Source organism: Pleurodeles waltl, chromosome 12, assembly GCF_031143425.1.
Source record: "Pleurodeles waltl isolate 20211129_DDA chromosome 12, aPleWal1.hap1.20221129, whole genome shotgun sequence".
Classification (NCBI taxonomy): domain Eukaryota; kingdom Metazoa; phylum Chordata; class Amphibia; order Caudata; family Salamandridae; genus Pleurodeles; species Pleurodeles waltl.
This window is the reverse complement of record NC_090451.1, coordinates 627,798,536-627,815,066: the sequence shown is the minus strand read 5'-3', so window position 1 is coordinate 627,815,066 and position 16,531 is coordinate 627,798,536. Positions and strand designations below refer to the sequence as shown.

Genomic DNA, 16,531 nt, shown 5'->3' with positions numbered 1-16,531 from the left:
ACCACACCTCCCTCCCCAACGTATAACCCCAGCCTGGGGTGCCCAGGCACTTAGGAGCACCAGGGAGAGGGCCCCACACATGCCCTGTCCATGCTCCCTTTTCTAGAATCTTTCCTCACAGCGATCCTTGGGCCCTGACCCACAGGGAGGATGAAATAAGCCAGGCAGTGGATCTCCACGCACTCTGGGATCTTGCTGGGGGTCAAAAGTCAGAATTTTTCTTGTGCCAAAATCTCAGGCCCTGTTGGGCTGTTTTACTTGGTTCTGGTCTTGTTTTACACCTGGTGGCGAGCACTAGCCACCTGAAGCAATTTATTTAGGCCTCCGGGCCTCAAAGGCAACAAACTTCACAGGGAGCTGGTTTCACTGGCTCCATGCACCAGCCTTCCTCCTTGTTTCCCCTTTGGGTCGCTCTCCTCTTTGGCACAGAAGCCCAGCCGTTCTCCCAACTAGTCCTCAGGGGGGGTGTAAGGGGACCAGCTCCCCTAGTCCTGGGGAAGAGCTCACTGGCCCTGCGTCAATAAGAGTCAGAGTTCTTGGTCCAGGTGGCCATTAGTGGGTTCTTCCTTCCTACTGTCCATCTAGTTCCAGTGACCAACAGAAAAGCACACACAAAAGAGAGCCCTCCACCCTGCACAAGATCTTTTAAGGGGGGGCAGGAGGTTCGCCTCTGCCCTATCCCAGGGTGCCATATTACCTCTCCGCCCATTCCAGCCTTCTTGCACAGCCTGCTGGGATATTTTGAAATGGCATCACCCAGGAGTCACTTGCCACATCTGCTCTGGGGGTATCCGCTCTGCCCCTCGCTGACATCGCAGTCAAGGCCTTCCACAGCAAATCTTCAAAGTGTGGGCTCCTGGGCTGGCTCCAGGGGTCTGGGCTGTGTTCTTTGTTTAGAAGGCTTGAGCAGGTTCCTTCCTGGCACAGTGTGATAGCGGGCTGATTGATGCAGTGTATGCTACCCAAACCTTTTCTTTCTAAGGATCCGAGTTAAGCACTGTTAATTGCTCCTTTTGGGTGCGGAGATCTGTGTTCCTGCTTCTGGATAGGAATACAATTAACCCAGACCAGCAGGGTGACAAAAGGTCTGGGCTCTGATCCTGAGCAGAGTCAGAGAAATATGACATTCTTGGATGACCCATAAGCTGAACACATATCTCTTTGGACTTTGCCAAATTAATCTTTAAACCTGATACGATCCACATTGATAAGTCTCTGGTATCCACAAGCCAAAGCAAAGTGAAGCTGCACTCTAAGGCAGCCCTCCCCATAGCTGTATTCAGGAGTGTTACTGCAGACAAGACATTAAATCACACAGACTTTCCTTAAGAGTGTGCACTAACATTATGAGGCCTACCCCAGGTCAATACCCAGTCCTGCAGAGTCCCCGCTGTGCCAGGCTATCTGTGTGCAGTTACTAGGCTGCACACAACAGAAGTCTCCCACGTGCTGCCTTCACACATGTGCACACATGTTTATGTGTAACCATACAAGTGCCTCTTACCCTTGCTGAGTCACAGCGGCCTTATCTTAGAAGGCGGATACTGGTGGTAAACATGTACAGTCCATATTCTTATGAGTCACAGGTTTTGACACCCCCCACAGTGAAAGGTCAAAAACGAGGCGATCAAAAAGCAAAAAAATTCAGGTGGATTAGATGGGCAGAACCCACCTTCTCACATTCATTCATTCATTGTGGAACGCTCTTTTTTTCTGTATCCTTGTGCTTTCTGACCAGTCTGTCCCTGCTTGTACCCCCGCCCCCTTTGTAATTTCCAGTGTCCAAGTATCCATGACCCGCTTCCAAGGGCCCCTCTCCAAGTATCCTCTGCACTCATGCTGAGCTCTTCTTCCCAAGTCCTTGTCTCCATGTTGTTGAGTAGGCGTTTCCCTATCCTCAGTCTAAGTCTTGTTATACCAGCCTTCTTCTTGACTGATGCTTTCTGCCTCTTCCACCAACATCTTCCATAGCTTGTTGAACTTGGTGAGGACTTAATCACTATGGCACACTTCTTGTCTCCATACCCCAGGTTACCAAGGGCCAGTGCCTCTCCATCCCAGTGTCATTTTTTGCCCTTGAGCTTTGTTTATGGTGCTGATTGCCAGATTCTCAATTTTCAGCTCCTACCCAAGTGAGTACTTCTCCTACTAGCCAGTTTCTACGTGTATTGTTGTGTGTCAAAGTATTAGTTTCTTTTCCTGACATACATGCTCCCTATATTTTACATTTCTTGCATGTCCCCACCTCCGTCTCTCTGTACCTATAGTTGTGTTTGAACTCTAATTTTCTGCACCTGTCAGAGATCAGCAGCAACACTGAAGACCGCAGGTAGAACGTGATTAAAACAGAAGAATGGATAATTTAAAAATGAAACTTCTGCATCCGGGATTGCTGTTTATTTGCAGTGTGGAACTTGTAGTCCTGACTTTTCCATTTATATTAAAAAAACAAAAAAACCACAAGTCCCAGAATTCAAACAATCAAACAAACCTGGTTGTACTCCTTACACCTTACATGGAACAAGCACAGAGCTGTCAGCAGGGATTTGGTGGGTATTCCAGTTACTTAAAAGGATATTGTATTACTGCAGAGTACTGTGACTTCATAAATGTACTTTCCAGTGGTGTTATGCGTTTATGTGGTCAGAGAACTCTTCAGTGCACTGAAATATCATTGTAACGTATTGGTGGAATGCACTATACCATATATACTACTTGTACAGTATAATTACCACAAGGGTTTCTTGGTTCTGGTTTCTTTGACCACATCTTTGTAAACTATTATATTTACTTCAAAACCACCAGGAATTTTTTTACACATAATACATTTCACAAAATGAAATCTATTTCATGTCTCCCCCAGAAGAACTTGCCTCCCATCAATGGATTTTTTAAAACTTTATTAGGGAGTTTAATATGAGAATTTATCATACAGCATGCCGGACTTTTGCAGAAAAAGGGTTTTAAAGTGTGTGAGGTTATGGGTTCAAACCTGTTAGATGCTGTAGGCCTTCTTGTATTAAACATGAAAGAATTGGTTATCTACAATACATCCTGTTTGCAGTTTTTAAAAGGCCTTAATCAGCACTATGGGTCATTGTCTATCACCTGATGTCAGTTTGCTTACTGATCAACGTTACTTTTGGACAGGAGTAAACAGGTACGTGCTCACATAATCAGCACTTAATTAAAAAAAATATATATTGTACATGTGTCCAATTTTTTTTTCAAGGGTGGCCGCTGCCCAAAGACACTAGTGGATTCCCGTTATTACCTAACGATGGGTCCACAGAGCAAAGCCCACTTTCTCTAACGGAAGTTCTCCACCAAGAAACATTCTGAGAAATTGGGATAAAAGGTCCATTTAGAAAAACAACTTCGCTTAAATTCATTAAGAAGTCGTGTGGTCTGGAAGTGTACTTATGAAATATTCCTGTAAATGTATGGTGTGAAAGAGCTACTTGCTACAAATGAATGAATTTAAAAGTCAATTGTTTAATGTTTTGAACAGACTTAGTGATGGCTCCTCATGCTTTAAACAACTTCATATAATTTGTGAAATAGCATATTTGTCACAACTCATGTGAAGCATGCGGATTCCACCAGTCCAAAAGGCTTTGCAAATTTTACAAAATTTCCATAACTTTTCACTACTCTGCCCAGTCTTCTGACTAGCATTACAGAGGACTTGGTTGCAACATTTTTGCCACATTGTACATAGCGCAAAAGTTACCCCATGGAGTGTTCCACTACCACTACGCTATATAGGAACACTCTGCCCAGCCCTCCAACACAGTACAGAATATCGAGGACCATTTTGCCCATCCCAGCATTAACACTGTAAAGCATACTTAACGGACTCAGGCCAAGCCTACAACCTTACATACAGAGCAACCACGTCAAACAGTACAGCGTGCAATATGCCCAGGTTCACCTTAAATAACACTGAACTGACTTTTCTTGATGATAAAATTATACCCCGGGCCACACCTTTCACCACCCTACTTCCACCCTGATGTGCACACCACAGGCCACCGTATCCAGTCCTCTATTATCTGCATGTCAAGCAGGTCTATAGTTAATCACAGACTGTGCTGAGGGGAAAGGGCAGAATGGAGAAGTTTGCAAACAGCTCAAGAATAGTAACATCACAAATTGTCTCCCACAAAACATCCAGTAAGCAAAGAGGTCAAAAAATGTGGCATAGGTGATGAACAGGTCATTCTATCCTATTCTAGAGTTCTTGTAGAATGCATGGTTATGCGAAGGCCGCCCAGCGCTGGAACAGACAACCCAAGATACCAGGTCAAAACTCAAGGGGGTTAGCTCCTAAACATTTAAGTTTTCAGGGCTTTATAGAAAGAAAGTTTGGGGCCTGTAGGAAGTTGGCTCTGTATGCACTATTTCAAAGTAAGGAATAGTATGCACAGAGTCCAAGGGTTCCCCTTAGAGGTAAGATAGTGGCAAAAAGAGATAATACTAATGCTCTATTTTGTGGTAGTGTGGTCGAGCAGTAGGCTTATCAAAGGAGTAGTGTTAAGCATTTGTTGTACATACACACAGGCAATAAATGAGGAACACACACTCAGAGACAAATCCAGGCCAATAGGTTTTGTTATAGAAAAATATCTTTTCTTAGTTTATTTTAAGAACCACAGGTTCAAATTCTACATGTAATATCTCATTTGAAAGGTATTGCAGGTAAGTACTTTAGGAACTTTGAATAATCACAGTAGCATATATACTTTTCACATAAAACACAAATAGCTGTTTTAAAAGTGGACACAGTGCAATTTTCACAGTTCCTGAGGGAGGTAAGTTATTGTTAGTTTTAGCAGGTAAGTAAATCACTTACAAGTCTCAGGTTTGGGTCCAAGGTAGCCCACCGTTGGGGGTTCAGAGCAACCCCAAAGTCACCACACCAGCAGCTCAGGGCCGGTCAGGTGCAGAGGTCAAAGAGGTGCCCAAAACACATAGGCTTCAATGGAGAGAAGGGGGTGCCCCGGTTCCGGTCTGCCAGCAGGTAAGTACCCGCGTCTTCGGAGGGCAGACCAGGGGGATTTTGTAGGGCACCGGGGGGGACACAAGTCAGCACAAAAAGTACACCCTCAGCAGCACGGGGGCGGCCGGGTGCAGTGTGTAAACAAGCGTCGGGTTCTCTGTAGGTTTCTATGGGAGACCAAAGGGTCTCTTCAGCGGTGCAGGCAGGCAAGGGGGGGGGCTCCTTGGGGTAGCCACCACCTGGGCAAGGGAGAGGGCCTCCTGGGGGTCACTCCTGCACAGAAGTTCCGTTCCTTTAGGCGCTGGGGGCTGCGGGTGCAGGGTCTTTTCCAGCCGTCGGGACTTTAGGTTCAGGCAGTCGCGGTCAGGGGGAGCCTCGGGATTCCCTCTGCAGGCGTCGCTGTGGGGGCTCAGGGGGGACAACTTTGGTTACTCACGGTCTCGGAGTCGCCGGAGGGTCCTCCCTGAGGTGTTGTTTCTCCACCAGTCGAGTCGGGGTCGCCGGGTGCAGTGTTGCAAGTCTCACGCTTCTTGCGGGGATTGCAGGGGTCTTTAAATCTGCTCCTCTGTAACAAAGTTGCAGTTCTTCTGGAGCAGTGCCGCTGTCCTCGGGAGTTTCTTTTCTTTCTTGAAGCAGGGCAGTCCTCTGAGGATTCAGAGGTCACTGGTCCTTGGGAAGCGTCGCTGGAGCAGGGTTCTTTGGAAGGCAGGAGACAGGCCGGTAGGTCTGGGGCCAAAGCAGTTGGTGTCTTCTTTTCTTCCTCTGCAGGGGTCTTTCAGCTCAGCAGTCCTCTTCTTCTTGTAAGTTGCAGGAATCTAAATTCTTAGGTTCAGGGAAGCCCTTAAATACTAAATTTAAGGGCGTGTTTAGGTCTGGGGGTTAGTAGCCAATGGCTACTAGCCCTGAGGGTGGGTACACCCTCTTTGTGCCTCCTCCCAAGGGGAGGGGGTCACATTCCTATCCCTATTGGGGGAATCCTCCTTCTACAAGATGGAGGATTTCTAAAAGTCAGAGTCACCTCATCTCAGGACACCTTAGGGGCTGTCCTGACTGGCCAGTGACTCCTCCTTGTTTTTCTCATTATCTCTCCTGGACTTGCCGCCAAAAGTGGGGGCTGGGTCCAGGGCGCGGGCATCTCCACTAGCTGGAGTGCCCTGGGGCATTGTAACACGAAGCTTGAGCCTTTGAAGCTCACTGCTAGGTGTTACAGTTCCTGCAGGGGGGAGGTGTGAAGCACCTCCACCCAGAGCAGGCTTTGTTTCTGTCCTCAGAGAGCACAAAGGCTCTCACCGCATGAGGTCAGAAACTCGTCTCTCAGCAGCAGGCTGGCAGAGACCAGTCAGTCCTGCACTGAACAATTGGGTAAAATACAGGGGGTATCTCTAAGATGCCCTCTGTGTGCATTTTTTAATAAATCCAACACTGGCATCAGTGTGGGTTTATTATTCTGAGAAGTTTGGTGCCAAACTTCCCAGTATTCAGTGTAGCCATTATGGAGCTGTGGAGTTAGTTTTTGACAGACTCCCAGACCATATACTCTTATGACTACCCTGCACTTACAATGTCTAAGGTTTTGCTTAGACACTGTAGGGGCATAGTGCTCATGCACATGTGCCCTCACCTGTGGTATAGTGCACCCTGCCTTAGGGCTGTAAGGCCTGCTAGAGGGGTGACTTACATATGCCACAGGCAGTGTGAGGTTGGCATGGCAACCTGAGGGGAGTGCCATGTCGACTTAGTCATTTTCTCCCCACCAGCACACACAAGCTGGCAAGCAGTGTGTCTGTGCTGAGTGAGGGGTCCCTAGAGTGGCATAAGTCATGCTGCAGCCCTTAGAGACCTTCCCTGGCATCAGGGCCCTTGGTACCAGGGGTACCAGTTACAAGGGACTTACCTGGGTGCCAGGGTTGTGCCAATTGTGGAGACAAAGGTACATTTTAGGTGAAAGAACACTGGTGCTGGCGCCTGGTTAGCAGGGTCCCAGCACACTTCTCAGTCAAGTCAGCATCAGTATCAGGCAAAAAGTGGGGGGTAACTGCAACAGGGAGCCATTTCTTTACACAAGCCCCCCCCAGCCCACAGGCCAGGAGACTCAGCCAAAGCTGGGAGAGTCTTCCTAGTCTGTCAGGCGAGGAAGAGTAGAGGAAATAGGCTGGTTTGTTGCAGGGCCTACTCTGCCTTACATCCTCCTGTCCAGGTCATTCCCTCTGGGGAACTGACCCACTTCCACAGTGATAGGACCTAGTCTGAATTGCCTCTTGTCTGTGTCTTTAATGTCTCCACCCATTCTCTCTATTTTGGGGTTAGAGGTATCCACCTCTGCTAATCTTATCTTAGCCAGGGTCACCCCTAGCTTACCCAAAGAGGTTACCCAGAGCTGGAGTAACCCCACCATGACCAACAGGGTCAGGGGGCCTAACTTGCTATTTGGCATGGGGTCTGACCACCATGCCAAGGATAGTGCAGCCATAAAGGCTAACACCCAGCAGAGGCCACTGACAGCTGTCAGTGCCCAGAACCACACCTTTAGCTCTTCACCTACAAGGGAAGGGGCTAGGTTACAGGCTTCTTTGGTTTCAGAGTGCCTGTCTGCTGTATTAGAGTGGGGGGTTACCACATCTTGTAGTAAACACCCTTCTTCCACTCTTTCTTCTGATAGCTGAGGAGCCACCCACTCAGGCTTAACAGTTGCCTGACTAGCCAGGACTTCTTGTGGGTCAAGTTGGACTGTACCAGTGCCACTTTTGGAGTTCTCCCCTACTGGAGCAGAATCTCCTTGGCTTGCTGGAACCTTGGCTAAAGGTTGTCCACCTTTCCTACTCTGTTTTCTTTTCTTTTTCTTCTGGGGCCTACTTGCAGTTACTGAAGGGGTAGCACCTTCAGAATCCTTGGGAGAGGACTGGCACTGGACCAGTTCCTCTCTTGGGCTCTGACTAACCTCTGGGTAGTCATTTCCAAGGAGACAGTCAAGGGGGAGGTCTGTACTGACTACCACCCTTCTCCAGCTAAAAGTCCCACCCACTTCTATGGGCACAAAAGCCACAGGCCTATCAGTAACCCTGTCTGGGCTAACTCTTACTCTGGCCATCTCACCTGGGATGTACTGGTTTGAGAACACCAGCCTGTCATGCACAATAGTGTGACTGGCACAAGTGTCTCAGGGCAGTGGCTGGGATTCCATTCACCAGTAGGTGGTGGAAGTGTCTACTTCCCTCTGGAATCTCCAACTCACCTGTTGGGCCCTTTTTCCAGTTGAAGGCTATGAAGACCTCCTCATCTGAGGAGTCATCCCCCATGGCTACACTGGTCACCCCTAGGATTTTGCTAGGGGGTTTATTTTTGGGACAAGAAGTGTCCTTGGTGTGGTGCCCGGTCTGTCTACAGTTATGGCACCATGCCTTAGTGGCATCCCAGTTCTTACCCTGGTACCCACCTTTGTTTTGGGTTGCGTCTCGGGGCCCACCCACCTGGTCTGGTTTTTGGGGGCCTACAGAGGACTCTTTTTCTTTGTTTCTAGTGTCACCCACTTTCTCCTGGGGAGGCTTTGTAACCCCTTTCTTTTGGTCACCCCCAGTGGAAGTTTTGGTTACCCTAGTCTTGACCCAGTGGTCTGCCTTCTTTCCCAATTCTTGGGGAGAAATTGGTCCTAGGTCTACCAGATACTGATGCAACTTTTCATTGAAGCAGTTACTTAAAATGTGTTCTTTCATAAACAAATTATAAAGCCCAACATAGTCATGCACTTCATTTCCAGTTACCCAACCATCCAGTGTTTTCACTGAGTAGTCTACAAAATCAACCCAGGTCTGGCTCGAGGATTTTTGAGCCCCCCTGAATCTAATTCTATACTCCTCAGTGGAGAATCCAAAGCCCTCAATCAGGGTTCCCTTCATGAGGTCATAAGATTCTGCATCTTGTCCAGAGAGTGTGAGGAGTCTATCCCTACACTTTCCAGTGAACATTTCCCAAAGGAGAGCACCCCAGTGAGGTTTGCTCACTTTTCTGGTTACACAAGCCCTCTCAAAAGCTGTGAACCATTTGGTGATGTCATCACCATCTTCATATTTAGTCACAATCCCTTTAGGGATTTTTAACATGTCAGGAGAATCTCTGACCCTAGTTATGTTGCTGCCACCATTGATGGGTCCTAGGCCCATCTCTTTTCTTTCCCTTTCTATGGTTAGGATCTGTCTTTCCAGAGCCAATCTCTTGGCCATCCTGGCTAATTGGATGGCCTCTTCACTGGGGCTATCCTCAGTGATTTCAGAGATGTTGATCTCTCCTGTGAGGGACACAGCATTTCTGACTATTATGTTTGGAGTCAGGGTTTGAGCAGCCCTGTTCTCCCTAAGTAGGACTGGAGGGGGGGAATTGCCCTCCAAGTCACTATCTTCATCCTCTGTGATGCCATCCTCAGAGGGGTTGGCTCTTTCAAACTCTGCCAAAAGCTCCTGGAGCTGTAGTTTGGAAGGTCTGGGGCCCATTGTTATTTTCTTTATTTTACAGCGTGACCTTAGCTCCCTCATCTTAAGATGGAGGTAAGGGGTAGTGTCGAGTTCCACCATATTCATCTCTGTACTAGACATTATGCTTCTAACAGTTGGAATACTTTTTAAGAATCTAAAACTAGTTCTAGGTTCTAATTCAAACGTTCACAAAACTTTTAAACTCTAAAAGGAAATGCTAAACAGGGACTAACACAAGACCCTAGCAGGACTTTTAAGAATTTAGAAAAATAGTTGAAATTGCAAAAATCAATTTCTAATGACAATTTTTGGAATTTGTCGTGTGATCAGGTATTGGCTGAGTAGTCCAGCAAATGCAAAGTCTTGTACCCCACCGCTGATCCACCAATGTAGGAAGTTGGCTCTGTATGCACTATTTCAAAGTAAGGAATAGTATGCACAGAGTCCAAGGGTTCCCCTTAGAGGTAAGATAGTGGCAAAAAGAGATAATACTAATGCTCTATTTTGTGGTAGTGTGGTCGAGCAGTAGGCTTATCAAAGGAGTAGTGTTAAGCATTTGTTGTACATACACACAGGCAATAAATGAGGAACACACACTCAGAGACAAATCCAGGCCAATAGGTTTTGTTATAGAAAAATATATTTTCTTAGTTTATTTTAAGAACCACAGGTTCAAATTCTACATTTAATATCTCATTTGAAAGGTATTGCAGGTAAGTACTTTAGGAACTTTGAATAATCACAGTAGCTTATATACTTTTCACATAAAACACAAATAGCTGTTTTAAAAGTGGACACTTAGTGCAATTTTCACAGTTCCTGAGGGAGGTAAGTTATTGTTAGTTTTAGCAGGTAAGTAAATCACTTACAAGTCTCAGGTTTGGGTCCAAGGTAGCCCACCGTTGGGGGTTCAGAGCAACCCCAAAGTCACCACACCAGCAGCTCAGGGCCAGTCAGGTGCAGAGGTCAAAGAGGTGCCCAAAACACATAGGCTTCAATGGAGAGAAGGGGGTGCCCCGGTTCCGGTCTGCCAGCAGGTAAGTACCCGCGTCTTCGGAGGGCAGACCAAGGGGATTTTGTAGGGCACTGGGAGGGGGGGGGGGGGGGGGAGGGGGGGAGGGGACACAAGTCAGCACAAAAAGTACACCCTCAGCAGCGCGGGGGCGGCCGGGTGCAGTGTGTAAACAAGCGTTGGGTTCTCTGTAGGTTTCAATGGGAGACCAAGGGGTCTCTTCAGCGGTGCAGGCAGGCAAGGGGGGGGGCTCCTCGGGGTAGCCACCACCTGGGCAAGGGAGAGGGCCTCCTGGGGGTCACTCCTGCACAGAAGTTCCGTTCCTTCAGGCGCTGCGGGTGCAGGGTCTTTTCCAGCCGTCGGGACTTTAGGTTCAGCCCGTTGCGGTCAGGGGGAGCCTGGGGATTCCCTCTGCAGGCGTCGCTGTGGGGGCTCAGGGGGGACAACTTTGGTTACTCACGGTCTCGGAGTCGCCGGAGGGTCCTCCCTGAGGTGTTGTTTCTCCACCAGTCGAGTCGGGGTCGCAGGGTGCAGTGTTGCAAGTCTCACGCTTCTTGCGGGGATTGCAGGGGTCTTTAAATCTGCTCCTCTGTAACAAAGTTGCAGTTCTTTTGGAGCAGTGCCGCTGTCCTCGGGAGTTTCTTGTCTTTCTTGAAGCAGGGCAGTCCTCTGAGGATTCAGAGGTCGCTGGTCCTTGGGAAGCGTCGCTGGAGCAGGGTTCTTTGGAAGGCAGGAGACAGGCCGGTAGGTCTGGGGCCAAAGCAGTTGGTGTCTTCTTTTCTTCCTCTGCAGGGGTCTTTCAGCTCAGCAGTCCTCCTCTTCTTGTAAGTTGCAGGAATCTAAATTCTTAGGTTCAGGGAAGCCCTTAAATACTAAATTTAAGGGCGTGTTTAGGTCTGGGGGGGTTAGTAGCCAATGGCTACTAGCCCTGAGGGTGGGTACACCCTATTTGTGCCTCCTCCCAAGGGGAGGGGGTCACATTCCTATCCCTATTGGGGGAATCCTCCTTCTACAAGATGGAGGATTTCTAAAAGTCAGAGTCACCTCAGCTCAGGACACCTTAGGGGCTGTCCTGACTGGCCAGTGACTCCTCCTTGTTTTTCTCATTATCTCTCCTGGACTTGCCGCCAAAAGTGGGGGCTGGGTCCAGGGCGCGGGCATCTCCACTAGCTGGAGTGCCCTGGGGCATTGTAACACGAAGCTTGAGCCTTTGAAGCTCACTGCTAGGTGTTACAGTTCCTGCAGGAGGGAGGTGTGAAGCACCTCCACCCAGAGCAGGCTTTGTTTCTGTCCTCAGAGAGCACAAAGGCTCTCACCGCATGAGGTCAGAAACTCGTCTCTCAGCAGCAGGCTGGCAGAGACCAGTCAGTCCTGCACTGAACAATTGGATAAAATACAGGGGGTATCTCTAAGATGCCCTCTGTGTGCATTTTTTAATAAATCCAACACTGGCATCAGTGTGGGTTTATTATTCTGAGAAGTTTGGTGCCAAACTTCCCAGTATTCAGTGTAGCCATTATGGAGCTGTGGAGTTCGTTTTTGACAGACTCCCAGACCATATACTCTTATGACTACCCTGCACTTACAATGTCTAAGGTTTTGCTTAGACACTGTAGGGGCATAGTGCACCCTGCCTTAGGGCTGTAAGGCCTGCTAGAGGGGTGACTTACCTATGCCACAGGCAGTGTGAGGTTGGCATGGCACCCTGAGGGGAGTGCCATGTCGACTTAGTCATTTTCTCCCCACCAGCACACACAAGCTGGCAAGCAGTGTGTCTGTGCTGAGTGAGGGGTCCCTAGGGTGGCATAAGTCATGCTGCAGCCCTTAGAGACCTTCCCTGGCATCAGGGCCCTTGGTACCAGGGGTACCAGTTACAAGGGACTTACCTGGGTGCCAGGGTTGTGCCAATTGTGGAGACAATGGTACATTTTAGGTGAAAGAACACTGGTGCTGGGGCCTGGTTAGCAGGGTCCCAGCACACTTCTCAGTCAAGTCAGCATCAGTATCAGGCAAAAAGTGGGGGGTAACTGCAACAGGGAGCCATTTCTTTACAGGGCCCAATTGCCGGAACTCTAGTGGTAAGACATTCCAGAGTTTATAGGCCAATGAGCGGCCTTTCCCAATGAGACCTATGAATCTTAGAAACATTCATCAAATGTGCCGCAGAAGATCTAAGGAACCTATCAGGAAGATAAGGGGAGGCTAAGGGTCTTAGCAGTACAGGACATTTTTTTGGCGTGCTCTGTGCATAATGCATAAAGCCTTAAATTGCACTCGCTGCTCCACCTGGAGCCAATGAAGATCCACCAGAGCCAATGAAGATCCACCAGAGCCTTTTGGTGGACTGGTTTGCATCATTTCCTACAGAGTAAAAATGCACTTTGCGTTGAAACATGGACTTTACATAATATTAGGGTTTGGAAAGAACGACGGTGAAGAAAATACTTCTCTACTCACTAGAGTTGCACCCAGGTATGTTGGGGAAAATTCCATTATTGGCCACTTACCCCACTCCCAAACCGTCATAGTCAGCAGCACAGTGAATAAAATACAAGCTGGGCAGGGTTCAGCTGATGAAGCTGTTTAACAACCGCCTCGATTTTTATAAAAAACAACAACATCCCAACACACACACAAAGCAGGGACGCAGCAATTTCTTTAGGTAAAACATGCGCTACACAAGTAACCGGGATGATATAGTATCATGTTGCCTTCTTCAATCTTACCTATATCGTTTTGGAGTTAATTCTTCCTCGCTCGCCCCTTCGCCATCGCTCAAGCGTTTTAAAAAGGGCAGTGAGATACAACAAAGGAAGAAATAGTGTATTTCTCGGAAATAGGGTAACTGATAACATGTGTATGCAAGTAGAGCGTTTCGTTCGTATTTACTCAAGTAACTTTCATAAAATCTGTAATTTGCGTTACATTGTTTGTCATCATTACTTTTTGTCTTGCACTGTTTGAGGCTCCCTAAACTTGTGAAAATTACTTGACTAAATCTGAACGGAACACTGTACTTGCCTACACACTAAAAAAGGCATGTTAATATCACCACTGTAATTATGCCATTCTGCGGCCGCAGCTCATTCCGCATAGTTATAGATTTACCACACTATCCATCATTTTTTGTACTATATGAAGATTTGAACAACAAAAGACAAATTGTTGCTAGCTCAAAACGATCTAATGTCTAATGATCTAAGGCCCATTACTAATGTTGACTGGCCACCTTTCAGTTGCTTGCTGTCGAGTTTGGGTGTTAAACTGGTACCAATGAATTGCACGTTTCCCCATTTAGTTTTAATTCACCAGTAAAAATAAAATACTTAAGTAATACTATAAAAGTGCCACATTGTGCTGCATAACTTGCCTTTTCTTGCCATATAATAGAATCAACGTGGCAGCAAATTCCAGTGGCCATGCCTATAGGTGGTTGGCGAGCTACTTAATCAACATACTAGTTGACAGGGGTGAAATGCCCGTAGTGCTGCTTAGGACTAAAAAGGCTAGATATGTGAACTCCTTACATCGTCGATAGTCTTCGCAGCGAGTCCTCTATAAGCAGGAGTCAGTGCCCACGCCTCATAGTAACTTCACCAAGCACACTGCTGATGGATCGTTTCTGGGAGGCTTATAACATGCACTTTATTGCAACGTGTACACTTTCTGGATTGAAACACCAGTAACCCATTAAGTGAAGTTTGCCAAATTGATATTTACGAAGCGTGGTGAAAGACATTAACTGTTCATTTGAACAAACCCATATACCGCGGTTTAAGAAAGTATGCTACGAATAAGGCGAATGACTGAAAGATAACATATTTTTCGTTCGCACCTCAAACTCATAAGATAGTGTCTACCACTCACCTATTTATGGCCCTCAGAACAGGTACAACCAGGGAACGCACTCCAAGTCCTAATGCTTTAGGCTCGCAAACAGACTCTTTTCTTGGGGGAACAACGTGCAGCAGTCACTGGGCGTCGCCATCTTTGATTGCGAGTGTCACCGCCTGACCCAGCGGAAGCCACCAAAGACGGAAAGAGATGGCCTGGCACTCGATTACCATAGAGAGCGGCACCGTTCCTTCTTTCATTGAAATCAAAGAAGGACGATGCGTGTGCTCTCCTTCTTATGGAAGTATTTCGGCCATTTCGGAATACCAGTTGTACGGACTAAGTAAATATATTTTTTAGGTTAACATGAACTTCTACAAATGTTCAAGGTGTGGTCATAAAAAGTACATCCATTATTTACAGGTTTTAGAAACCCACGCTTAAATAAGACATGACATTTTGAATAGGGAGTCCGACAGTCGCTTTAGATCAGGGGGTCTCCATTATTTTCTATAATGAAAGCCACTGCTGATTAGTGAAAATTATTGTAAGTTACTAAAGATTAAGGTACGTGCGCACTGTTAGCAGACACTCCATGCCCAACTTCCTTGACTTTGAGTGTGATGTCCATAGAGCCAGATAAAATGGTTTGAACAAAAACTGGGGCACTTTGACAGGGCTGCAATGCATGTCAGTGAGAGCGTGGTATGTGGGGATGTATGAACATGTATGTGAAGCAGGTGCGCAAAACCCATTAGGCTGAAAAGGCTACCCCCCACCTCGCCATGTACTGTAGCCCGGGCTGCAGGCGTGCAGCTGCTTGGGTGTCTGTCCCAGGGAAAGCCTGTGCGAAGTACGGCTGGAGAAGAGAGTGTCAGAGCATTCTATTTTCTTCAACAGGCACCTTCAGGTTATCTTGTTTTTGCAGTGTCCTCAAAGGAAAGGGGTCTCAGTTGACTCACAATATCAAGGACAAAAACCTCACAGTGAGGTGTCCAATTGGGCAAGGCAGTGTGCTTTACCGATCATCATAGATTTAAAGAGAGAGACAATGCTTACCCATTAACACTGGTAGCTGGTATGAGAGACCATGTCTGCACTTCAGAGGCATTCTCTGCAGTCTTACTGTGCTTTCAAGCAAACAAGGCAGAAATTGCAAACTGTTGCAAACTGTCTTGATTTGCAATTGCATGTATATTGTGCTTACTACCCAAGTGATAGGTAAAAAAAACCTACATACATGCTAAACAGGGAAGAATTTTTGTTTTTTTAAATGCAGTGAACAGACTTTTCTAGAAATACAATCTTTCATGGAGGGTGGGCACTTTACATGAGCAGCAGAATACGTTACAGAAAATATTTTTTAAATATTTTAGGCACAAGGAGATTGAATGATTTGCCCAGATCACAGGAGGTTGAGCTGCCTCTAGGATTCAAACCTTGTTCCCCAGTTCCAAAGTCAGTAGCTAAGGCTGTTAGACCACCTTTCACCAGTTATTATTGGCATCAGTGGCTGCTGTTGATTTATGAAAGTGGTGGGGAGTTCACCCCATTTTTTTTCAGAATTTGACTCAGTAATACTCACTCCCTTTTACGTTTAGGCCCAGATTAACAAACATTTGGTGCTGGGTTTGTGTCACAAAAGTGACACAAACTTGCCCAAAATGTGTTTTTTAATTTACTTTTCTAGCGCAGAATCTGTTTTGCACTGGAAAGTTGCCTGAAAGTAACACATAGCAGTGCAAAGTGCTACTTTGCATTACTCTGTGTCAAGGGGGTGTTCCATGGGTGGAACATCAGCGTTCCCATGCAACCACCCATGTTTTTTGACAAAAAACCCTATCTACTAACAATAGCAGACCGTGTTTTGCACCAAAAAATAATCACTTGAAAACAGACATTAAAAAGGAGAAATGCTTTAATTTTTCCTAACTTTTCCGATTCTGCATGTGTACTACACTTTACAGCGAACATCTGAAGTAGGAAAAGTTTTAAAGTTAGACAAAGTGTAATATTTTCTGCTGAAAGGGCATCTTTCCAGTACAAACCTATGCTAGACTCACACAGACATCTTTGCACTATGGGGCAAAGGTGTCTGTGTGGCTCTTGATTAGCCTAATTGTGCGCCAGCACCACGGAGAGTGCGGGAGAGTAGCATATCTTTGTAGATATGGCGCTTTCTGGCTCTCTCCCTCACACACAGTGCAGCTAATTTGG

At 46.9% G+C, this 16,531-nt stretch overlaps 1 protein-coding gene across 2 annotated transcripts in view; it reads right to left on the bottom strand.

Annotated features, from left to right (window-relative positions):
- The window catches only part of LOC138268416 (G patch domain-containing protein 4), a 79,091-nt gene that overhangs the window by 26,620 nt on the left and 35,940 nt on the right, over positions 1 to 16,531 (bottom strand). The window contains exon 1 of one of the 2 annotated variants that reach the window (XM_069218028.1): positions 14,348 to 14,557. The exons of the other annotated variant lie outside the window; for it this stretch is intronic. The gene's annotated coding sequence lies outside the window, so the exon portion shown is untranslated. Of the gene's footprint in view, positions 1 to 14,347; positions 14,558 to 16,531 lie in introns of those variants that run through there. 2 annotated transcript variants of the gene reach the window in all.